The sequence below is a fragment of the Physeter macrocephalus genome, chromosome 21 (genome assembly GCF_002837175.3).
Source record: "Physeter macrocephalus isolate SW-GA chromosome 21, ASM283717v5, whole genome shotgun sequence".
Taxonomy (NCBI): domain Eukaryota; kingdom Metazoa; phylum Chordata; class Mammalia; order Artiodactyla; family Physeteridae; genus Physeter; species Physeter macrocephalus.
In genome coordinates, this window is record NC_041234.1 from 14,654,554 (window position 1) to 14,681,114 (window position 26,561).

A 26,561-nucleotide genomic window follows, 5' to 3' on the forward strand; every position below is an offset into this window, starting at 1 on the left:
ATGCTGCGGAGTGGCTGGGCCCATGAGCCGTGGCCGCTGAGCCTGCGCGTCTGGAGCCTGTGCTCCGCAACGGGAGAGGCCACAACAGTGAGGGGCCTGCCTACCGCAAAAAAAAAAAAAAAAAAAAAAAAAAAAAAAAAAAATTACAATGTGGTACCACCTCACGCTGGTCAGAATGGCCATCATTAAAAATTCTACAAATAACAAATGCTGGAAAGGGTGTGAAGAAAAAGGAACCCTCCTACAATGTTAGTAGGAATGTAAGTTGGTGTAGCCACTATGGAAAACAGTATGGAGGTTCCTCAGAAAACTAAAAATAGAATTACCATATGATCCAGCAATCCTACTCCTAGGCATATACCCAGACAAAACTATAATTCAAAAAGATACATGCACCCCTATGTTCACAGCAGCACTATTCACAATAGCCAAGACATGGCAACAACCTTAATGTCCACTGACAGAGGAATGGATAAAGAAGATGTGGTACATATATACAATGGAATACTACTCAGCCATAAAAAAGAATGAAACACTGCCATGTGCAGTGATGTGGATACAACTAGATATTATCAGACTAAGTGAAATATGTCAGAAAGAGAAAGACAAATACCATATGATATCACTCATAAGAGGAATCTAAAATTTGGCACAGATGAACCTATCTACAAAACAGAAACAGACTCAGACATAGAAAAGAGACCAGTGGTTGCCACGGGGGAATGGGGGAGGGAGAGGGATGGACAGGGAGTTTGGGGTTAGTAGATGCAAACTATTACATTTAGAACGGATAAATAACAAGGTCCTACTGTATAATAGCACAGGGAACTATATCCAATCTCCAGGGATAAAGCATAATGGAAAAGAATATAAAAAATAATGTATATATGTTTATAACTGAGTCATTTTGCTGTACAGTAGATATTAGCACATTGTAAATTAACTATACTTCAATCAAAAAAGAAAATTATGAAAATAAAAAGCTCATTGGTAAAGGCAAATGTACAGTAAAGGTAGTAAATCAAGCAAGTACAAAGCTAGTAGGAAGTTCAAAAGGCAAAAGTAGTAAAATCATCTATATCCTCAATAAGGGATACAAAAACAAAAAGACGTAAAATAATATGCCAAAAACAGTAATTATGGGGGGAGATGAGTAAAAATAAAGGGTTGTTAAAATGCATTTGAAATTAAGAGATCAGCAACTTGAAACAATCATGTATATATAGAGATAGCTATATATAAACTTCATGGTAACCACAAATCAAAAACTCTGTAACAGATAGAACACAAAAAAGAGAAAGGAATCCATGGGCTTCCCTGGTGGCGCGGTGGTTGCGCGTCCGCCTGCCGATGCAGGGGAACCGGGTTCGCGCACTGGTCTGGGAGGATCCCGCATGCCGCGGAGCGGCTGGGCCCGTGAGCCGTGGCCGCTGGGCCTGCGCGTCCGGAGCCTGTGGTCCGCAGTGGGAGAGGCCACGGCAGAGGGAGGCCCGCCTACCACAAAAAAAAAAAAAAAACGAGAAAGGAATCCAAACATAACACTAAAGATAGTCATCAAATCAAAGGGTAGGAGAAAAAAAGAAGAAAGGAACAAAAAATAATCAGAAAAATAACCCCAAAACAACTTACAAAATGACAGTAAGTATATGCCTATCAATAATTACTTTATTTATTTCATTTTATTTATTTATATTTTTGGCTGCATTGGGTCTTTGTTGCTGCGTGCCGGCTTTCTCTAGTTGTGGCAAGTGGGGGCTATTCTTCGTTGTGGTGCATGGGTTTCTCATTGTGGTGGCTTCTCTTGTTGCGTGTGGATCGCGGGCTCTAGGCATGTGGGCTTCAGTAATCGTGGTGCATGGGCTCTAGAGCACAGGTTCAGTAGCTGTGGCGTACAGGCTTAGTTGCCCTGCGGCAGGAGGGATCTTCCCGGATCAGGGCTCGAACCCGTGTCCCCTGCATTGTTAGGCGGATTCTTAACCATTGCACCACCAGGAAAGCCCCTCAATAATTACTTTAAATGTAAATGGACTAAATTCTCCAATCAAAAGACAAACAATAGCCCAACAGATATAAAAATAAGAACCATATATATGCTGCCTATAAGAGACTCACTTCAGATTTCAAGACACACAGACTGAAAGAGAGAGAATGGAAAAACGTATTCCATGCAAATGGAAATCAAAAGAAAGACAGGGAAGCAACAGACACATAGATCAACAGAACCGAACAGAGAGCCCAGAAATAAACCCACGCACATATGGTCAATTAATCTATGACAAAGGAGAAAATGCAGTTTCTTCAATAAGTGGTACTGGGAAAACTGGACAGCTACATATAAAGGAATGAAATTAGAACATTTTCTCACACCATATATAAAAACAAACTCAAAATGGATTAAAGACCTAAATATAAGACTGGAAACCATAATACTCCTGGAGGCAAACATAAGTGGAACACTCCTTGACATAAATCGTAGCAACATTTTTCTGGATCTGTCTCCTAAAGCAAAAAAAAAACAAAAACAAAAATAAATAAATGGGACATAATTAAACTGAAAAGTTTTTACACAGCAAAGAAAACCATTGAGAAAAGAAAAAGACAACCTACTGAATGGGAGAAAATATTTGCAAATGATACAACCGATAAGGAGTTAATATCCAACATATACAAAGAGCTCATACAACCCAATATCCAAAGAAACAAATAACCCAATTAAAAAATGGGCAGAAGACCTGAATAGACAATTTTCCAAAGAAGACATGCAGATGGTCAACAGGCACATGAAAAGATGCTCAACATTGCTAATCGTCAAAGAGATGCAAATCAAAACCACAATGAGATATCACCTCACACCCGTCAGAATGTCCGTCATCAAAAAGACAACAAATAACCAGTGCCGGCAAGGATGTAGAGAAAAGGGAACCCTTGTACACTGTTAGTGGGAATGTATATTGGCCCAGCCACTGGAGAAAACAGTATGGAGGTTCCTCAGAAAGCTGAAAATAGAGTTACCATGTGATCCAGTAATTGCACTCCTGGATATATATCCAAAGAAAACAAAAACACTAATTTGAAAAGATACGTGCACCCCAATGTTCACCACAGCATTACTTACAATAGCCTAAGTGTCCATCAAAAGATGAATGGATAAAAATGATGTGAGATATAGATATAATGGAATACTAGTCAACCATAAAAAAGAAAGAAAATTTGCAATTTGCAACAACATAGATGGACCTAGAGGGTATTATGCTTAGTGAAATGAGTCAGACAGAGAAAGAGAAATATGTATGTTATCACTTATATGCGGAATCTAAAAAATAAAACAAACTAGTGAATATAACAAAACAGAAACAGACTCACAGATATAGAGAACAAAGCAGTAGTTACCAATGGGGAGAGGAAAGGGAAGAGGGCCAAAATAGGGATAGGGGATAAGAAGTACAACAAACTACTATGTATAAAATAAATAAGCTACAAGAATATATTGTACAGCACAGGGAATACAGCCAATATTTTATAATAACTATAAACGGAGTATAATCTGTAAAAAAATTTGAATCACTATGTCATACACCTGAAACTAATATAATACTGTAATCAACTATAACTCAATTTTTTAAAAAAGCACATAGGAAAAAATGTTAACAGTACATGAATCTGGATAAAGGGTATACAGTGTTCTTTGTACTATATTTATTATTACAACTTCCTTAAGTTTAGAATTATTTTCCAAATACAAAGCCAAAACAAGACAAAAACCAAACAGAAAGCCTGTAGTTCTATTCAGGGATTATCCCTTGTTCACCACTGCATTTCCAAAACCTGACCTAGTACCTGCTTAAATGTTCGTTAAATAATGAAGAATCGATTTCATTATACTGAACCAATCTAGCTAGTAAGATAGAAAAATATATAGATGAACCTTGCCCCCTACCTTCTGCACACCCCACCCCCCAATAAAATATTGGGGGATCAGAGATCAACTATATAATGACTTGTGAATGTTCAGAGAAATGAAAAATAGGTTTAGGTTACTGAATCAGTGGGTATATTTTTCTAGTTTGCCCCCTTTTTTAAAATTATTATTTATTTATTTATTTTGGCTCCGTTGGGTCTGTGTTGCTGTGCACGGGCTTGCTCCAGCTGCGGTGGGCGGGAGCTACTCTTCGTTGTGGTGTGCGGCGGGAGCTACTCTTCGTTGCGGTGTGCGGGTTTCTCATTGCGGTGGCTTCTCTTGTTGCAGAGCACGGGCTCCAGGCACCCAGGCTTTAGGAGTTGTGGCTCACGGACTCTGGAGCGCAGGCTCAGTAGTTGTGGCGCACGGGCTTAGTTGCTCCGCAGCATGTGGGGTCTTCCTGGACCAGGGCTCGAACCTGTGTCCCCCGTATTGGCAGGCAGATTCTTAACCACTGCGCCACTAGAGAAGCCCCTAGTTTGCCCCTTTTAAAGCACCCCAAATCTGAAATGCAAAGCGATTCTACCAGTTTAACAATCTAGGCTTTAATTTAAAATGTAAACTATTTAAAGTCCTTAGTGTTTAACTTTTTTCTGAAACAAGGTTTGAATTTTCTACCTTTTGGATCAAAACAAACACTACCTGCCATTTTCACAGTAAGGTGATCTATAGTTTGCACTAGCCACAGGAGTCCTAACTGGACGAGTAACCTTGCCAAGTCACTGAAGCGCTGCCTTACAGTGCAGTCCAATAAAAACATAATGTGATTCATTTTAAATGTTCCAGTAGCTACACTAAGCAAGTAAAAAGAAACAGGTGAAATTAATTCTAATGTATTGTATTTAATCCAAGATAGCAAAAATACTTTTGTTTTTAACGTGAATTCAATATAAACATCATTGATATGATATTTTACATTTTTTTTCAAACTAAGTCCTTGGAGTGCAGTGTGTGTTTTATATTTACAGCACATCTCAATTCAGACTGGCCACGTTTCAAGTGCTCAGCAGCCACCTGTAGTTAGTCATGACTACCTTACTGGTCAGGGCAGCTCTAAGGCTTAGGATTTTCATTTACATTAGAGGCTAACAGCTACAACTCTTAGATTCCCTAATTCAGTACCTCCTTTGAGGGTGTACAATTGACTGGGCATAGGGCCTAGCACAGACTAGGTGTTCAGTGAGTATTTGCTAGGTGACATGAACAAAATGCAATTCACTGAATTTAATGATAGGAATGACCTTAGGTGATCAAATCTGCTTGTATTTATTTATAGAAACAATAACACCTTTCCTACCAGGAAACGATTCCTCAGTATTTGAGGGACTAACCACATTCAGAACACTTGATGGCTATTTAATCATTGTCAATAAAGAGCTTCTGGGCTTCCCTGGTGGAGCAGTGGTTGAGAGTCCGCCTGCCGATGCAGGGGACACGGGTTCGTGCCCCGGTCCGGGAGGATCCCACATGCCGAGGAGCGGCTGGGCCCGTGAGCCATGGCCGCTGGGCCTGCGCGTCCGGAGCCTGTGCTCCGCAACGGGAGAGGCCACAACGGTGAGTGAGAGGCCCGCGTACCGCAAAAAATAAATAAATAAATAAAAATTAAAAAAAAAAAAAATAGCGAGCTTCTGAAGCATTCAAAGTCTTAACTCAAGCTTTCCTAGTGGCTTCAAAGAACAGTTTTTATTCATTTCTCAACACTAATTTCAAGTCTTTAAAATATAAGGGCAATACAGTTGCCTTCTTATGAGAAAGAAGAAAAAGCGACAAGGGTCAATAAGAACAAAGATCTTTCAGATGTCAAGAGCCTAGGATCCACAGGTTACTGCAGAGCTTTCGGGAGTTCCTAGCTCTTGGCTAGCTTTAATAGCCTTCAGAACCTCAGGCGCTACTAAGACCAAAGTTACTATTAATTTTATCACTACTGTTATCAGCTACCATTTATGAACAACGATGCCCTGAAAAGTAGCTATAATTACCTCCATTTTACAAAGAAGAAATTAAACTCAGAATGGGCATATGGCAGAATCGTGACTCAAATCCAAGCCTGCCTTCTCCAAGGTCTTTTCTTTCCACTATGTCATTGGTAGGTATCAAGGACATTCCCAGCAGAGTGATGATGAGCACCCTTCTTTCACTAGCTGGGGGGAAAAAAGACAGGAAACCCTCATCAGTTTATCATCCAAAAAGAAGGTTACAGGTATGTGGGATTTGGAGGGCTGAGAGGGGAGGAAAGAATCCTTTTACAAATAAGCTGTTTTCGGACATACAAGAAACAGAGCTGAAGGAAGAGTTGCCATTTTCTTTTTTAATGGTTACAAATACTTGCCTTTGGAAAAACATTAAAAAAACATCTTTAAAATTGAAGCCAAGGGCTTCCCTGGTGGCGCAGTGCTTGAGAGTCCGCCTGCCGATGCAGGGGACACGGGTTCGTGCCCCGGTCCGGGAGGATCCCACATGTCGCGGAGCGGCTGGGCCTGTGAGCCATGGCCGCTGGGCCTGCGCATCCGGAGCCTGTGCTCCGCAACGGGAGAGGCCACAGCAGTGAGAGGCCCGCGTACCGCCAAAAAAAAAAAAAAAATTGAAGCCAACAACTTACACACCCACAAAGATGGCTACCATCTGAAAAGATGATTAATAGTAGACCTACTTTTCACAACAAGTAGGAATCTAAACTGATAAAAACTTATTCTCCTCAAGGGATTATGACAGCAGTCTTAAAAGTGATTAGCACTCTGCTCTGTACAAACATTCACTCACATAAGCACTAAGTGATGTGGATAACCATTAAGTATTGTAAGTATTTCACAATATATAACACTCTCAAATAAATTTAACTTTTTGAGGATTATAAAATACTAAAATACTTTTTAAAAAGTTATTTCCTTTCTGCTCATGGGGAGGTTAAGCCAACAGGTAGTTTACAAACAGAAAATATTCCGACCAATAAGATCAGCCTGTTTCTTAAAAAAGCAAAGTTTTACAGTAAAATACTATGCTGTATTTTTGTATTTAATCCCATAGAATACAACTAAAATGAAACATTGCCATATATGATCTCATATTATAGATTTGAAAGTGATGCATATTAAAACATACGATCTATTCTTGCCCATATATATTAATGTATTCAACAACTATGCAAAATACATATAGACTTTGTTACTTAACAATATTATAATGGGCTGCTACTTTTTATACCATATTAAAGTGATGAGTGATGACTTGACACCTTAAAACCAGCCAGAGTAAGTAGTACCTGAACTGTACTGGCTAGGCTAGGATGTGACCAAACTCCTGGGACACCCTTGAAACACCCCCACTAAACCACAGATGGCCACAGCTGTGGACTGTGGAGCTGAGTAGGCAGTAACCCTAGATCAAGAAGGAATAAATATTGAAGGTATAAACCCTACAAATGTCACACTGTTTGAAAGCCACATAAACCAGGAGATTTTGTAGCGTTGAGCCTTTGTTGCCTGTTAGCTTTGTGGGGACTCCTAATTTCTCAAGGCAGTACTGAGACTGGGGGCTGGGATGGTATGCTTAGCAGTGGAATCACTCTAAGGCTTCCTCCAGCGGTGCAGCTACCCTCCTAATTCAGGAGTGTCAGCATAAGGCACAGTGGGATCTCTTCCTCAAAATGCAGGTGCTGGGATTTCTCTCAACAGAATTCCTCCTTCCAACCAGAGGAAGCTCCCCTAGAGCTCTGCTCTGATGCCACTCTGATGCCACGATTCTCTACGCTCTAGAAAACGACCTCAACACCTAGTGCTTTGTTTCCACAGCCTTCTCTGAGCTCAGCAAATATTCAGGGCTGTTATGGCCCTGACTGTTTACCTCTGACAAAACTTTAGCTCACTTTCTAAAATAATAATCACAGGTTATAAACCAGTGGTCTCTGGGCCAAAACCAGCCCACCAATCTGTTTGGTTTGGCCTTGGCATATTAAAAAAAAAAAAAAAAAAGGTTGAGCCACACTTTAAAATAGGAAAATTTGACATAAAAATTTGGACATCTAGCTTTTCTCTGAAAAATCAGATCTAGCAATAGTAGTCAACAACTAGCTGAAGCTGAAGCGTGGCTCACCAGTTTAGAAAGGACACACGCTCTCCAGCTTGCCTAGTCCCTACACTCCCTTGCGTGTCCCAGACACGGAGGCCTGGCCTTGCTCTATTCACTGACATACTTGCTGGGTCTGTGACACCTGAAATGTGTTCAACAGAGAGGTTTAAAGGGAGTACTGTACACATTAGTCTAGTCTAGTGTGTCTCAACAGTATGCTATTGCTGTGGTAATTTGGGGCACAATAATTCAACATGCAAGTCTGCTCCATGTGTTACAAGGTGTTCAGGACCCTGGTCCCTCCTGTAAAATCCCAATAGCACCCCCAAAGGGCCCCAGGAGAGGCAACAGTATCTAAGGCTGACAACCACTGCTAGCATGTTAAGTTTAGTGACGTGAGCATTTCCCAGATTTGAAGAAAAGTTAACCTTATCTTGAGAGAAGTTTTAAGATCAAAAACTAAAGGAATCATTCACTTTTCTGACTGGTCTGGTCCAAGTAGTAACTGTTGAACAGAAACATATACACCAGTATAAAACTTTGAACCTTCATCCATTTTCTGGTTGAGCAGAGGTTTTGATTTTAGAGCATACTTATTGAGCCATATCTATGTACCAGGCACTGTGCTAAGTGCTTTATCTCATTTAATCCCCATTATCATCCCATGGGAGAGGTAATATCATTCACATTTTACAAATGAGGAAATGCAAGGCTCAGAAAGGGTAAATAATTTGCCTGTGGTGACAAAGGTAACATGCAGAAAGCTAAAACACAAACTTGAAGTCTATGCTTTAGCCATTATTCTCCTGTACTATAGGCTACATGGTAAGATTTTGATGATGTCATAACTCTTAAAGACATTGTAAAGTTTAAACCAAAACTTGCTTTTAAAAAAGAAAAGTTTCTGCACCACATTGTGAATTCTTCAAGGTAAACAGCAACAAGAAGTGACTGATATTGGAGCATAACAAATGATCTTTTACTGGAGGGGTAAGAGTTCCAATTTCAGGATTTTTCACACATATATGTAAAGATGCTACCAAACAACAAGTGAGAAATAGGAATATGATATTATTATTTCCCTTAAATTAGAGCCTTCCAAATAATTTCTAAGACCGTCATCCTACAGGATTTTCATTACAGTAGAAACCATTTTGAAATAGTCACATATTCACTTCATCTATCTCATATTCTGTTATATTCTCAAAAGAGACTATGGACCAAAATAATATTCATATTAAAAGACTCATCAAAGGCATTTTCAAGTTAAGTATAACCCCCCACTGGAAACAAACAGAAGCATATTCAGATAAAATTTAAGCGTAATACCCCTCCCCACAGGTGAGTATCTATTTGCCAGCTGGTACCTATACAGGACACACCATACCATACAGGGCCACTCCCTGCCTTCCCCCACCAACCTCCCCAACAGAAATAAAGGTACTTCAGATCTCCTCCGAATTCCGAGGTTGGTAACAAAGAGGTAGGATATTAAAAGATAAACGAAACTGAATGACCTTATATACTGGTAACTGAGAAAAGAGATGGGAACGCCTTGATTCTTACTTATTAGAAATATTTTGTTCAATTAAGAATGAATTGGGCTTCCCTGGTGGCGCAGTGGTTGAGAGTCCTCCTGCTGATGCAGGGGACACGGGTTCGTGCCCTGGTCCGGGAAGATCCCACATGCCGCGGAGCGGCTGGGCCCGTGGGCCATGGCCACTGAGCCTATGCGTCCGGAGCCTGTGCTCCACAACGAGAGAGGCCACAACAGTGAGAGGCCCGCGTACCGCCAAAAAAAAAAAAAGAATTGGTGGTGGGAGAAAAAATGGTATCTAGGTTAGAGAAATCAAAGGTTTCCTTTAGAAACTGACTTTAAAAATATCTCAAGAACATTCTAGAAAACGCAAAATTATAGAGACAGTAAAAAGATCAACGGTTGCCAGAGGTTTGTGGGGAGGAAGGGAGGGTTCATAGGTGAAGCATAGGAGATTTTTAGGGCAGTGAAATTATTCTGTATGATGCTGTAATGGTAGATACATGACATTATGCACTTGTCAAAACCCACAGAACTTTATAATACAAAGAATGAACCTTAAAGTATGCAAATTTTAAAAAATCCTTTAGAAAGTCAGGGGGTCCCAGGAAGGAATGGAGACCATATAACAGAATCTAACTGTATTACAAATGTATGAAACAGTATCACTGCAGGGGATGGGGGAAAGGTGCTGACTGAAAAAACTTTGGAAATGAGTGGAGTCTGTAAGACTGAAGGTAAGCGGAACTGTACATAAGCATTGTATTCTAGCTGATAAAGCTGTTTCCCATGGGGGTACAGGTTAACAATTCTGATATTGTTACCCATCAGGGTATCAGGTTAACAAAACTGATATACAACTATACATGTACACTGGGAATGAACAATTAAGTAAACGGATGGTGAATAGTGGGAGCCAGATTTCTCACTGTTGGAGTGGGAAGTTACAGAAAAGCAAGGGGAGGAGGCTAGAATGACCTATGTAGTAATAGATTAGAGCCAGAGACATCAATATGAACTCATGTTTACCTTAATACTGATATATATACAGAAATGAATGCATAGAAATACTTATAAATATGCATAAATATACAGGTAATATATACACAGGATTTCAGCTAAGAAGGCCTAGAAACAGCAAAACTCTAGTAGCAACAAGCACACCTAGCATCCAGATCTTGATTTCCAATAGCATTCTCTAATAAAAGAAATGTGGACTTTGTGGAGAAACTGCTGATTCTAGAACTGGGATAGGGGATATACAGGATGAGCCTGGAGAATCTTGTAGTACCAGAAAGTAAGGAAGTGTCCGAAAAAAACCAAAAAAACCAAAAAACACCCCATGATGATGGGGGCATGTCAGAGTGACACAGGAGCCAACCAAAAGAGCTCCCAATGGCCAAAACAGCAAAAATTTGAGCAACAAAATAAATAAGGTAGTATTGGATTATGACCCAAAATATAAAACAAATATCTGTAAGCCCATACTGACACAAAGAAATGACTGAATAAATAAATAAATAAATAAATGGGGGAGAAGAGACAATCTCCCATGGAGAATTCCCAGTGACTTATGTAGAATAGCCTCAAGGAGATGGAGCAAAACTTCCCACTCCTTAAGTGTGGACTACACTTAGTGACTTATTTCCAAACAACACAGCATGGAACAGAGTTTTTACCAAAAATTAAAAAGTAACTTTACAGTTGAGAAACCTGACAAACATATTCTCAGCCAGGTGACCAGAGTCAACATTAACAGTGATAAATCATGATGATAGTATGCACCCTTGATATAATGTAATGAGAATGGCACTTTACCTCTGTGGTCTTCCTCCTAAAAACCCATAACCCCAGTCTAACCATGAGAAAAACATCAGGTAAATCCAATTGAGGGACATTCCACAAAATACCTGATCAAATTCTCCTCAAATCTGACAAGGACATCAAAACAAGAGAAGTCTGAGAAATTGTCACAGTCAAGAGGAGCCTAAGGAGACGTGACGATAACTGTAATACAGGGCCCTGGTGGGATCCTGAAAGAGAAAAAATACATTAGGTAAAAACTAAGGAAATGTGCATAAAGTATAGATTTTAGTTAATAACACTTTTAATATTGGCTAACTAATTGTAACAAACATACCATGCTAATGTAAGCTATTAATAATAAAGGAAACTGGGTGCAGGGTATAAAGTAACTGTCTGTATTATCTTCTCAATTTTTCTGAAAAATTAAAACTGTTCCAAAAAAATAAAGTCTATTTTTTAAAAAATTTAAAAATTACCCTGGCACTGGACTCTTAGTCACATCTCCAGCTCTCAAAGCACCTTCTTTTCAGTAGACTAGAAATCTGACAAAATGAGGAGCTAAGTTATCCTTTTATTAACTTCCTAACTCAATACGGAAAAAAGACAAAAACTCATAGACTTCTGGTGACTTAAAGTAACAGCAGACAGGATGCTAGACCACACTTTTAGGGCAAGCAGTTCCTTCCCAAGTATCATCACAAATGGAACCTTCTTTTCCTTTAGGTCACAAATATCTTCTACAATAATTAAATTCTACATTTGTCTTTCTGAGAGCACTTCAGAAAGACAAAAAGATAATCCACTGCCTGTTTTCTTAAGGCTTTTGTAGCACACCTGGTTGTGACTTACCATCATGAGCCCCCCATTCTATCTAGAGAAGAAAGGATGAAGCCCAGGACTATCAAGCATGTACAAAATTTTCAATTGCATAGCCAAAATAGTATACAACTGTTTAAAAACTGCCACTTTAAAAAAAAAACAAAAAAAGCCCTTATTGGCTTATTTTGACAGATGAGCATTCTCTCTCTCCATCATTTAGAAACTATCTTCGTTCTCGGTAAACCTAATAATTCAATGTTAACCTTATCATTTTAGGGCAAATATTGGCTTGTATCAGAGCCATCATGCATATAAGTTTCTAATTAATCTACTGACTCAACGTCATTTTATAACCACAGTAGAGCTAAAATAACATAGCCTGTTTATAATGTATTTTTTTAGCACTTTACTATACTTTTTCTTACTTTTTAACTTCTCAGTTACTTTATCTTAAACAGTACCTAAAAAATGAACTTCAAGTATGAGCAAGAAGTACTTGCATCTACATGAAAGCTGTTTTCTACCACATGAAACAGCCTTTTCTGATCTCTGATATGACGACGCAAAATCCACCCCACATTCATGTTAACCTTCTCCCCATCAACTTGAATCAGAATAGTTTTCTCTCCTTCCTAAATGCCTACAAAAGTTATTGTCTGTTTGTTACCACCAGCACTTGAAATAATGTCTATCAACTTTTTATTTTCCTCTAGGTTTTATAACTGTATACCTTGAGAATGAAAACCAAACATGTTCTTTGACCTATAGTGCCCTGTGCACACAAAATACTTTGTATAAATGAAAAAATACAGGACTTTCAAATAATTGCAAATCTAATTTGTTCTGGTTGAGATATTCCAAGGTCTTTATTAGGTCAATTATTAAATGACATTTTCTAAGAAGACGCAGTACAGCCTATTGGTAACATATGGCAGAGGCAAATCATCTTGACATTTTATTACTTAAAGAGATTTCTTAGAACAGTGTTTTACAAATGGTGGGTTGTAACCTATTAGTAAACTGTAAGATAAACTTACTAGGTGATGACAAGTATTTAAAAAAAAAAAAGAGAAACGTAACAGAAAATATCAGAGTACTTCACGCATATTACAGTAAATACTGATTCAAAAAACTTGTATGTATGTACTAGATCATGATTAAAATGTATTTCTTACTATGTGTTGCTTTGAGAAATACTGACTTAAAATATGGTGAGATATTCTGGGTTATGTAAGAAAAATATTTACTACCTTTCCTTTTTACTATTATCTGAATAAATGGCACCTTTCTAATTAACTAAGTGGAGTTATTTGAGAAACATCTGAATATGAAAGCTGAAACAACTCTCTCTGTTATGAATTTTTGTGTGACTTTATTTTTCTCAAAAGCAACCTCGATCTGTTTTGTGTAGCTCCCTCACACACTTTAGGAGGCTCCTGCCTTCTAAAAGATTAAAAAAAAAAGAGCCATCAGTCTCACTAACCCAGAAATTCAAGATCACAAACTGGAAATTTCCAACTGGAAGGGTTTGAAATATTAACAAAAATGCCATTTAAAATCATTTATTTTAAAATGTCTGACCTTCAATACTCCTGAACCCATTGTTCATTCATTTAATAACATCTGAGCACTCAGTTTGGAGATACAGAAGGCCCATGCCCTCAAAGTGAGAGAAATGCACTGAGAGATATAATAGAGTAGGGTTAAGTCCTGTAAGTTGTCAGAAAAAGAAATAATTAATTAAGGTAGGACCATAAAAAGGAGTGCAGGGGAAAGCTTCATGGAAGCTGGGTTGCAAAGAGCAGGATTTTTAAAAATAAAAACAATATGATTATAAAGCTGGAAGAAAATCTACACATCATCTAATGTAGTGTTTCTCAACTGGGGATGATTTTGTCCCACAGGGCACATCTGGCAATGTCTGGAGACATTTTTGGTTGCCATACTGGGAAGGGCTGCTATTGGGATTTGGTGGGCAGAGGCCAGGGATACTGCTAATCATCCTACAGTACACAGGACAGCCCCTGACAACAAAGAATTATCCAGCCCAGTATGTCAATAGTGCCGAGGCTGAGAAACCCTGAACCCAACCTCAGTACAATCCTCTTGTTTTACACAAGACGATAACTGAAGGTTAGATGGATTTTAAAACTTGCTAGAAAGCCAGGACTACAAAACAGGCCTCATAACATCTTGTCCAGTGTTTAATTCACAACACACACCCACATATGTTATTATAATAGAAAACAGATGTTAAAAAGAATGGGAACATTATTATAAGATAGAAAAATAAACTATCTAGAAATCAAAGCTGATACTGCTATATAGTCTTTCATGATATAGATCTACTAATGGAATTATACTACAATACATTTTTTAAAATTATACCCTTATTTTTTCATAATACTAAACTTTTCATCTATACTACTCATTTATTGATCATGTATCTGAGACTAAGAAATATTACAATAAAAACCAGGAAGTTGGAAGATCAGCATATGCACGCACACCCCATTACTCTTTGGGGCAGGTCTTTCAAACTCCACCAGCTCCAACCACTGCGGGTCTGGGACCTGGGTAGGATTAGCCCCTTTTATTCAAAATCAACTGCTAAGTTACTCTTTCATTTGCTGATAAAGTTTCTAATAGTAAATAAACTATACAAAGAACTTGCTTTGGGTCCTGATTTAGGGCCTAAATTGAAACATATGAAACTACCTGGACATCTATCTTTTATTTTTTTCATCCTTGCTCTTCTATGTACAAGAGATGGGGGCAAGAGGGTGGAGTAAACAAACATGTTAACAGCAATACAGATTAGTTTTCAAAAAACTAATCTGCTCTAATATAACTACAAAAATACACAAACACACAGATAAACATTCCTTACCTCCAATGTTTCAACTGAAACTTCAACTAAAATACCTTGTCCAGTTTGACACGCAGCAACAATTCAAGGTAAAAAACTTGAAGAAAAGGCTGAAGACACTGTCCTAGATAAACGAAAGACCAAAGTGGTAGCATTCAAACTGTGAAAGGCTTAAGGAAGGCCGCATGAGCAAGTGATAAAGTATACAAATAAAAGGTCACGAGAAAGGAACGCAGCCATTTGTATACCTTTACTACCTGAAATTCCAGTGAATGAAGTTTATGTTCAGTCAATAACAAAAGGTTCACCTGACTGCCTGAGCCACTCCTGCTCCCCTTCCTAGTCAGCCACCGCTAGTCCCTAAGGCAGAGTTGACAACAGCAGAAGGGATGGCCAAAGCTTTTCTGAGGTTTTGGCTTCAGAGAAAGCTGGCAAGAACTTTAGCTGCATCCCTGGCAAACCATCAGGGGTCCTTGCAGCTCCGCATGAAATACTAGTCATTAAATTTGAATGGGTTTGATTACAAAACTGTGCTAAGATCCTTTAAGGGCCATACGTCCTTAAATTTAAATGACTCTATACTGCGTCTATACAGAATCTATATTGAGTCTAATTTATTCTCTGAGAAAGTAGAATGTTTGAAATTTCCACACCCCAAGTGAGCACCACACCCTCAGTACAAAGCCCAACAGTGAAGGGGGTATATTTTTTTTCCTTTGTATTCCTTTCCTTTCCCCACCATCCACCCCCCGCTATACCTTCTCAAGAGAATTTGAACTGCTCACTCAGGACTGGGAGGCCCTCCCCATAAGCCAACCCACAAAATCACTAAACTACCACTCAAGAATAACTTTAACTTCCTCAAGAAGGAAAAAAAAATACTTTACTATAGGCCTTAGTGAAATAATCTAAAGAGTCTTACTAGCTAAAAAAGAAAGCAGAGCCTTCTTTCACCAGTAGAGGGTATTAACTACTCAAGAACTAACTAGATATTTTAGGTTAACCAACTAGCCTTAGTGAATGAGGAAAAAGTTCTCCCAGAGAGAAAAGTTTCAGCTAATAATGGCAGAAGTAACCAAATTAGAACACTCACATTTTGGCAATTTTTAATTTAATAACTAATCCATGCAATTGTAATCAATGAATGGTAAAAGCATTAGGGTGAAAAGCGGGGCTTCATGAAGGGATCAGGCTGGCAACACCTGAACTCTAGCATAAATCAAACAAACCAACTACAAAAGAAATTTTTTTAGACAACTGGAAGAACTTGAACATGGACTAATAAGTAGTATATACACAATTAAGGAATCATTACCAGGTGTGTTGTATGTGACAATGCATTGTGGTTATGTAAGAAACTGTGTTGTTTTAGATACATGTTATTTAGGGATGAAATAATGTCTTGGATACGCCATAAATTCTCAGCAAAAAAAAAAAAAAGCAATAGGGGGAAGATGAAACAAGTATGGAGAAATGTTGATGTCTGCAGCATAGAGGTTCGCTGAACTTTTTATTTGTGTACATTTGGAAATGTTCACAAATAAAGATTTAAAAATAAAAACAATCAACTAAGGCTTCCCTGGTGGTGCAGTGGTTGGGAGTCCGCCTGCCGATGCAGGGGACACGGGTTCGTGCCCCGGTCCGGGAGGATCCCACATGCCGCGGAGCGGCTGGGCCCGTGGCCCATGGCCGCTGGGCCTGTGCGTCCGGAGCCTGTGCTCTGCAATGGGAGAGGCCACGGCAGTGAGAGGCCCGCGTACCACAAAAAAAACAGAAAAACAATCAACTAGGAGTCACGACAGAGTCCTTTAAGGAGAGAAAAACCAACGTATTCAAAATAATACTTAAAAGCTGATGATTTTCATTCTTTTGTACAGAGATCACAGAAAAAGAAGCTAAAGATATAAAACTACTGAGAGGGTCCTTAAGGCAGTCCAGAGCTAAAATCCTTAAAGAGCCAAAACCGTTATATTTCAACATCAATTAACATTAATATTATGATTCATAATTATATTAGTAATTATAATTATCAGCATACCTTATAATTAACTATAATGTTAAACATAAACTTAAATATTTACTGAATCTTATTATATACAAGGCCCTGCAATAAGTGATAAAGCAGGGATTCCCTGGTGGTGCAGCGGTTAAGAATCCGCCTGCCAATGCAGGGGACATGGGTTCGAGTCCTGGTCAGGGAAGACCCCACATGCTACAGAGCAACTAAGCCCGTGCGCCACAACTACTGAGCCTGTGCTCTAGAGCCCATGAGCTTCAACTACTGAGGCCCGCATACCTAGAGCCCATGCTCCGCAACGAGAAGCCACCACAATGAGAAGCCCGCGCACCGCAATGAAGAGTAGCCCCTGCTCGCCACAACTAGAGAAAGCCCACGCACAGCAACAAAGACCCAACTCAGCCAAAAATAAATAATAAATAAATAAATTTTTAAAAATAAGTGATAAAGCAAAAGGGTGAAGCCCATGCCCCGTCTTAAAGTTTACTCTTGAGCTGGTGAAAAAGAACATATGTACTCTGTACCCTGATAACAAAAAGAATTCACAGAAGGGAGAGATGAATTCATGTAAATCAAGTTTACTGAAGAAAAATAATCAAAGTGGACAACAGAAAAGATGCAGGATTAAAAGAGAAGGAAAAGGAAAAAGTGCAAAGGTTTGAAATAGGACATTCAAAAGATACTGGTACCACTCACAATTCTACCAACATTTTAAAGCATGACAGTTTTGTGAGTGAGATCGGGAGAAAACTAATGAATAAACTTCCAAGAAAAGAATCCTTGGATAGGGACAAAATAAAAAAACAAACCACACACAGACACAATAGTTATCAAGAGAAAATGGAGTATTACTAAATTTGAGGAGGTGGCATCCTCATACACTTAAACAAGTAGTAACTGAACACTATGTAACTGAACATGCTCCAAGCAAACAAAGGCATTTGACATCCACAGTCCTAATGTAAGATAACTGTTCAAGGTTTTCATTACAAGGATGTTGAAAATGAGATGTGAGTACCATTCAGAAGCAGAAGCACCACCAGACATATAGAAGCACTGACTCTACTGCTAGGAAAAGGGTCTGAGGCAGAAAAGCTTTTTGCTCTCCTTAAGATTCAGAGGATCAGAGCAAACAAGATTTTGGCTAGGATCTTATAAAGAGCAATTAGAAAAGAAAGGAAGGCTTACAGAAGAAACCCAGTAAGGAAGTTAGAGAGTTTGAGTCTAACCATAAGAGTGACAAGAAAGATGGCAAGTGCATTGGAAAAAGAAGAGGCATCTTTCTTAGAATCAGAAAAATTGAGGCATGTGTAAAGAGAGGGAAAGGGACTGACTATACATGTGGGTGAGAAAGGACTAGTGACAAAGCAAACTTTCCAACAGGGCAGAGGAGATGGCAAATTCCAGGGCTGGTGTGACCATATTCTAGAAATGGGGTGGGCTGAGAGGCAGTGAGGATGGGATATGAAGGAGTAATATCCCAATTGTCTCAATCTTCAGGACATGAGTCATGAGATCATTATATTACATGGTGTACAGAAAGAAGAAAGCATAACGTGACAAAACTGGGAAGTCAGTGAGCATCTACAGGCAAGCGTTAACAGGCCACAACAGCTGAAATAAAACACTGTAATAATCATAGACGACATAAGCCACTCACCAGATGTGGAGCCACAGACAAGTTACTTAACCTCTCTTAGGCCAGTTTCCAAATCCTTTGCTTAATACCACACCTCACGAGATGTTGCAGGAATTAATTTACATAGAAGGAAAATGTTTGTAACTTAGAAAGCACCATATTCATTCAAGACGATGCTCAAGAGCTTTCATAATACAGCAAACAAGAATCTCAGCAGAACTGCCTCCTTTTTTTCTATTTCACAAGGACAGATATATATTATGTCTACAAATATGTACACTAAAACAGAAGTCATGACAGTTATAGTATAACTAGGAAAGCATTATTTTCTATGAAAGGAAAAAAAAACTTAGTTGATATTGTACATACCAATTTCAATAGTAATTAAGAGGGATTTCACGATCTTAAAGTCATTCCAGAGACTTATTTTTAACGGAAACTTAAATACAATAAACCTGTCCACTGTCAAGGACTAAAAACTGCCCTAGGTGGAAGACACTAAAATCCTGAATCCTGAATAATCAGGTAACAACTTATTTATAATTTCACACACACACACACACACACAATGTAACCTTTTAATGAAAATGTGCAAAGTTATCCAAGTGAGTACAGCTACATAAAACAAAATTAAAACAAAATTTAAAGCGAACTAGGGGCTGAGTCTGACCTAGAAAACAAGACAAAACCATGTTCTGCCATAAAGAGCCAACGGGAAGACTCCTTCTCTTGGTTATGAGATATTAGGTAATTTGAACCAATCTTTCCACTGAAGACAAATAATATAGTTGGACAAAATGTAAGAAATGACTTTCTCAAAGGATCAAAGAGCCAACAGGATAGTGCATTCAGATCCATTAAAGGACTGGAATTCACAGAGGTGAGCACAACAATCCAGAAGAAACCAGAAGTTAAACTGTATCTGACAGCTGGGTAGGCCCAGAGGGACAAAAGGAAAATCCTCTTCGCTACCCTCATGTTAGGAACCTAAAGGGCTGCACCTTAGAAATATGGGTGAACTGGAAATTAAACAGTCCATAAATTGAAAGCAATTTAGCCTTGAGTCATCCAGCTGGCCCAGAGAAATCTCAAAAGCTGAGATTTGACTAAGTAATCCTAGATTGCCTCAAGCAGATGCCACCCACCCCCCAAAAAAAAATCCTTCCTGGAAGATATCATCCTGGTCTCAAATGATTTCTCAAGTAATTTTTCAAATCCAATGCCCAGCAAACAATTAAAGACAACTGGGCACATGGGAAAACAACAGACATAAGATCAAAAGCCACAGAAACATAAAACAATAAACACTCAGACTCCAAATATTGGAATTATGAAACAAACACTTTGGTTCAAGGAAATGGAAACCAAACTTAAAAGTCTCAGCAATGAACTAGAAACTATAAAAAGTGATATACCAGCTTTTTATAAGAAGCAAACAAATTTTTTTACTGAAAAATACAAAAACTGAAATTAATCATCCAATGAACAGGTTTAACAGCCAATGGACACAGTTGAGACACTGAATCAGAGATAAGTCAGTGGAAAAAAACCTCAGAATAAATACAGGACAAGCAACATGGGGATATGGTGTGAAGGTATAACATCCGACACAGTTAACTGGAATTCCAGAAGGAAAGGAGAGACAGTATGGGGTAGAAGCAAAATTTGAATGGCTGAAAATTTCCAAAAATGATTTAAAAATGTCAAACCACAAATTTAAGGATGTCAATGAATTCCTAGCTAAAAATCAGCAGACAAAGAAAAAGTTAAAAGCATCCCGAGGGGGAAAAAGATTACTTTCAAAGAAGCAACAGTTACATGGATAGCTTAATTCTCAACAACAAAAATGGAAGCTAAAAGACATATGTAATGGAATCCCTAAGTAGCAGAAAGAAAAACAACTGCCAACCAAGTATTCCACTGCAGAGAAAAAAAGAATCAAGAATGAAAATTAAGAGGGCGGAGACACAATGGTGCAGTATAAGAAAGTGAGCTGACCTTTTCTTACGAAAACACCAAAATCACAACTAACTGCTGAATGACCATTGACAAAAAAATGCTGGAACCTCCCAAAAAAGATATCCTACATCCAAAGACAAAGAAGAAGTCACAGTGAGATGGTAGGAGGGGCACAATCACAATAAAATCAAATCCCATACCCACTTGGGTGGGTGACCCACAAATTGGAGAATAGTTATACCACAGAAGCTCTCCCACAGGAGTGAAAGTTTTGAGCCCCACATCAGGCTCCCCAGGCTGAGTCTGGCAACAGGAGGAGGAGCCCCGAGAGAATCTAGCTGTGAAGGCCAGTGGGGTTTGATTGCAGGAATTCCACAGGACTGGGGGAAACAGAAACTCCACTCTCAGAGGGGGAACACAAGGTCTCGTGTGCACCAGGACCCAGGGAAAAAAACCAGTGACCTCATAAGAGCCTGGGCCAGACCTTCCTGCTGGTATTGCAGGGTCTCCTGCAGAGGTGGGGGGCTGCTGTGGCTCAATGCAGGGACAAAGACACTGGCGGCAGTAGTTCTGGGGAGTACTCATTGGCATGTGCCCTCCTGGAGGCTGCCATCTTCTCACCAAGACCTGGCCCCACCCAACAGCCTATAGGCTCCAGTGCTGGGATGCCTCAGACCAAGCAGCCAACAGGGCAGGAACACAGTCCCACCCATCAGCAAAAAGGCTGCTTAAAGTCTTCCTGAGCCCACAGCTGCCCCATAAGCACAACCCCTGTCACGGCCCTGCCCACTAGAGGGACAAGACCCAGCTGCACCCACCAATGGGCAGGAACCAGTTGCTCCCACCAGGAAGCCTGCACAAGCCTCTGAGACAGGCTCATCCACCAGGGGGCAAACAGCAGAAGAACTACAACTCTGCAGCCTGTGGAATGGAAACGGTAATCATAGAAAGTAAGACAAAATGAGACAGTAGTTGAATCTGTCCCAAGTGTTGGAACAAGATAAAACCCCAGAAGAACAACTAAGTGAAGTGGAGACAGGCAATCGACCCAAAAAATAATTCAGAGTAATGATAGTCAAGATGATCCAAGATCTCAGAAAAAGAATGAAGAGATCGAGAAAATACAAGAAATGTTTGACAAAGACCTAAAAGAACTAAAGAACAAACAGATTAATAATACAACAACCAAAATAAAAAATACACTAGAAGAAACCAATATCATAATAAGTTAGGCAGAAAAAAGGATACGTGAGCTGGAAGACAGAATGGTGGAAATCACTACTACAGAATACGATAAAGAAAAATGAAAAGAAATGAAGACAGTCTAACAGACCTCTGTGGAAACATTAAATGCAACAACAATCACATTAGAGGGGTCCCAGAAGGAGAAAAGAGAGATAAAGGACCTGAGAAAATACCTGAAGAGATGATAGCCGAAAAGTTCCCTATCTTGGGAAAGGAAACAGTCACCCAAGTCCAGGAAGCACAAAGAGTCCCAGGCAGGATAAACCCAAGGAGGAACATGCAGAGACACATAATAATCAAATTGAGAAAAATTAAAAACAAAGAAAAAATATTAAAAGCAAAAGGAAAAAGCAACAAATAATATACAAGGGAACTCCCGTAAGGTTATCAGCTGATTTCTCAGCAGAAACTCTGCAGGCCAGAAGGGAATGTCATGATATATTTTAAGTGATGAAAGAGAAGGACCTACAACCAAGAATACCCAACAATGCTCTCACTGAGATTCAACTAGCTAAAAATCAGCAGACAAAGAAAAAGTTAAAAGCATCCCGAGGGGGAAAAAGATTACTTTCAAAGAAGCAACAGTTACATGGATAGCTTAATTCTCAACAACAAAAATGGAAGCTAAAAGACATATGTAATGGAATCCCTAAGTAGCAGAAAGAAAAACAACTGCCAACCAAGTATTCCACTGCAGAGAAAAAAAGAATCAAGAATGAAAATTAAGAGGGCGGAGACACAATGGTGCAGTATAAGAAAGTGAGCTGACCTTTTCTTACGAAAACACCAAAATCACAACTAACTGCTGAATGACCATTGACAAAAAAATGCTGGAACCTCCCAAAAAAGATATCCTACATCCAAAGACAAAGAAGAAGTCACAGTGAGATGGTAGGAGGGGCACAATCACAATAAAATCAAATCCCATACCCACTTGGGTGGGTGACCCACAAATTGGAGAATAGTTATACCACAGAAGCTCTCCCACAGGAGTGAAAGTTTTGAGCCCCACATCAGGCTCCCCAGGCTGAGTCTGGCAACAGGAGGAGGAGCCCCGAGAGAATCTAGCTGTGAAGGCCAGTGGGGTTTGATTGCAGGAATTCCACAGGACTGGGGGAAACAGAAACTCCACTCTCAGAGGGGGAACACAAGGTCTCGTGTGCACCAGGACCCAGGGAAAAAAACCAGTGACCTCATAAGAGCCTGGGCCAGACCTTCCTGCTGGTATTGCAGGGTCTCCTGCAGAGGTGGGGGGCTGCTGTGGCTCAATGCAGGGACAAAGACACTGGCGGCAGTAGTTCTGGGGAGTACTCATTGGCATGTGCCCTCCTGGAGGCTGCCATCTTCTCACCAAGACCTGGCCCCACCCAACAGCCTATAGGCTCCAGTGCTGGGATGCCTCAGACCAAGCAGCCAACAGGGCAGGAACACAGTCCCACCCATCAGCAAAAAGGCTGCTTAAAGTCTTCCTGAGCCCACAGCTGCCCCATAAGCACAACCCCTGTCACGGCCCTGCCCACTAGAGGGACAAGACCCAGCTGCACCCACCAATGGGCAGGAACCAGTTGCTCCCACCAGGAAGCCTGCACAAGCCTCTGAGACAGGCTCATCCACCAGGGGGCAAACAGCAGAAGAACTACAACTCTGCAGCCTGTGGAATGGAAACGGTAATCATAGAAAGTAAGACAAAATGAGACAGTAGTTGAATCTGTCCCAAGTGTTGGAACAAGATAAAACCCCAGAAGAACAACTAAGTGAAGTGGAGACAGGCAATCGACCCAAAAAATAATTCAGAGTAATGATAGTCAAGATGATCCAAGATCTCAGAAAAAGAATGAAGAGATCGAGAAAATACAAGAAATGTTTGACAAAGACCTAAAAGAACTAAAGAACAAACAGATTAATAATACAACAACCAAAATAAAAAATACACTAGAAGAAACCAATATCATAATAAGTTAGGCAGAAAAAAGGATACGTGAGCTGGAAGACAGAATGGTGGAAATCACTACTACAGAATACGATAAAGAAAAATGAAAAGAAATGAAGACAGTCTAACAGACCTCTGTGGAAACATTAAATGCAACAACAATCACATTAGAGGGGTCCCAGAAGGAGAAAAGAGAGATAAAGGACCTGAGAAAATACCTGAAGAGATGATAGCCGAAAAGTTCCCTATCTTGGGAAAGGAAACAGTCACCCAAGTCCAGGAAGCACAAAGAGTCCCAGGCAGGATAAACCCAAGGAGGAACATGCAGAGACACATAATAATCAAATTGAGAAAAATTAAAAACAAAGAAAAAATATTAAAAGCAAAAGGAAAAAGCAACAAATAATATACAAGGGAACTCCCGTAAGGTTATCAGCTGATTTCTCAGCAGAAACTCTGCAGGCCAGAAGGGAATGTCATGATATATTTTAAGTGATGAAAGAGAAGGACCTACAACCAAGAATACCCAACAATGCTCTCACTGAGATTCAACAGAAAAATCAAAAACTTTACAGACAAGGAAAAGCTAAGAGAATTCAACACCACCAGACCAACTCTGCAACAAATACTAAAGGAACTTCTCTAGGCGGAAAAGAAAAGGCCACAACTACAAACAAGTATATACAAATGAGAAAGCTCACTGGTAAAGGCAAACATACAGTAAAGGTAGGAAATCGTCTACACACAAATATGTTATCAAGACCAGCAATGGTGAGGAGAGCACAAATGCAGGAAATGGGAAATAGCGTTTCAAATTAAGAGACCAGCAGCTTAAAATGATCTTGTTTATACATACAGACTGCTATAGCAAAACTTCATGGGAACCGCAAACCAAAAATCTACAACAGATACACACACAAAAGAGAAAAAGCAGGGAATTCCCTGGCGGTCCAGTGGTTAAGGTTCCGTGTTCCCACTGCAGGGAGCTCAGGTTCGATCCCACATACCGTGTGGTGCGACCAAAAAAAAGGAGAGAGAGACAGAGAGCGAAAGCTATCCAAACACAACACTAAACAAAGATCAGAGCAGAAATAAATGAAATAGAGATGAAGAAAAAACCAGAAACGATCAATGAAACTAAAAGCTGGTTCTTGGAAAAGATAAACAAAATTAATAGACCTTTAGCCAGATTCATCAAGAAAAACAGGGAAAGGGCTCAAAGCAATAAAATTAGAAATGAAAAAGGAGAAGGTACAACAGACGCCACAGAAATACAAAGGATCATAAAAGACTACTACAAACAACTATATGCTAATAAAATGGACAACCTAGAAGAAATGGACAAATTCTTAGAAAAGTACAATCACCCAAGACTGAACCAGGAAGAAATAGTAAATATGAACAGTCCAATCACAAGTACTGACATTGAAACTGTGATTTTAAAACTCCCAACAAACAAAAGCCCAGGACCACACGGCTTCACAGGCAAAATCTATCAAACATTTAGAGAAGAGTTAACGTCTATCCTTCTGAAACTTCGCCAAAAATTGCAGAGGAAGGAACACTACCAAACTCATTCTATGAGGCCATCATCACCCTGATACCAAAACTAGACAAAAATAATACAATAAAAAAAGACAATTACAGGCCAATATTACTAACGAACATAGACATAACAACAACACAATAAAAGGATCCTACACCGCAATCAAGTGGTATTTATCACAGGGAAGCAACGATTTTTAAATATCCGTAAGTCAATCAGTGTGATACACTACATCAACAAACTGAAGAACAAAAACCACATGATCATCTCAATAGATGCTGGAAAAGCTTTTGAAAAAATTCAACACCCATTTATGATAAAAACTCTCCAGAAAGTGGGCACAGAGGGAACTTACGTCAACCTAATAGAGGCCATATACGACAAACATATATACAGCTAACAACATACTCAACAGTGAAAAGCTGAAAGCATTTCCTCCAAGATCATGAACAAGACAAAGATGTCCACTCTCACCACTTTTATTCAACATAGTTTTGGAAGTCCTAGCCACGGCAATCAGAGAAGAGAAAAAATAAAAAGAATACAAATCGGAAAAGAAGTAAAACTGTCACTTTTTGCAGATGACATGACAGACGCTATACATAGAAATCCTAAAGATGCTACCAGAAAACCAGTAGAGCTCATCAGTGAATTCGGTAAAGTAGCAGGATACAAAATTAATGCACAGAATCTCTTGCATTCTATACACTAATGATGAAAATTCTGAAAAAGAAATTAAGGAAACACTCCCATTTACGACTGCAACAAAAAGAAGGAAATACCTAGGAATAAACCTACCTAAGGAGACAAAAGACCTGTATGCAGAAAACTATAAGGCACTGATGAAAGAAATTAAAGACGATACAGAGAGATATACCATGTCCTTGGATTCGAAGAATCAACATTGTGAAAATGACTATGCTACCCAAAGCAATCTACAGATTCAATGCAATCCTTAGCAAACTACCGATAGCATTTTTCACAGAACTAGAAAAAAAATTTTCACAATTTGTACGGAAACACAAAAGACCCCGAATAGCCAAAGCAATCTTGAGAAAGAAAAATGGAGCTGGAGAAATCAGGTTCCCCAACTTCAGACTATACTACAAAGCTACAGTAATCAAGACAACATGGTACTGGCACAAAAACAGAAATATAGATCAATGGAACA

General features: G+C 39.3%; 1 protein-coding gene across 3 annotated transcripts in view; it reads right to left on the reverse strand.

Moving 5' to 3' along the window:
* Positions 1-26,561, reverse strand: part of TAB3 (TGF-beta activated kinase 1 (MAP3K7) binding protein 3) — a 106,820-nt gene that overhangs the window by 53,549 nt on the left and 26,710 nt on the right. The window contains exons 2-4 of one of the 3 annotated variants that reach the window (XM_028482542.1): positions 15,076-15,178; positions 11,471-11,593; positions 5,938-6,099 (exon numbers count right to left, since the gene is read on the reverse strand). The gene's annotated coding sequence lies outside the window, so the exon portion shown is untranslated. The remainder of the gene's footprint in view (positions 1-5,937; positions 6,100-11,470; positions 11,594-15,075; positions 15,179-26,561) is intronic. The other 2 variants (XM_028482539.1, XM_028482541.1) reach the window with 2 other exon arrangements.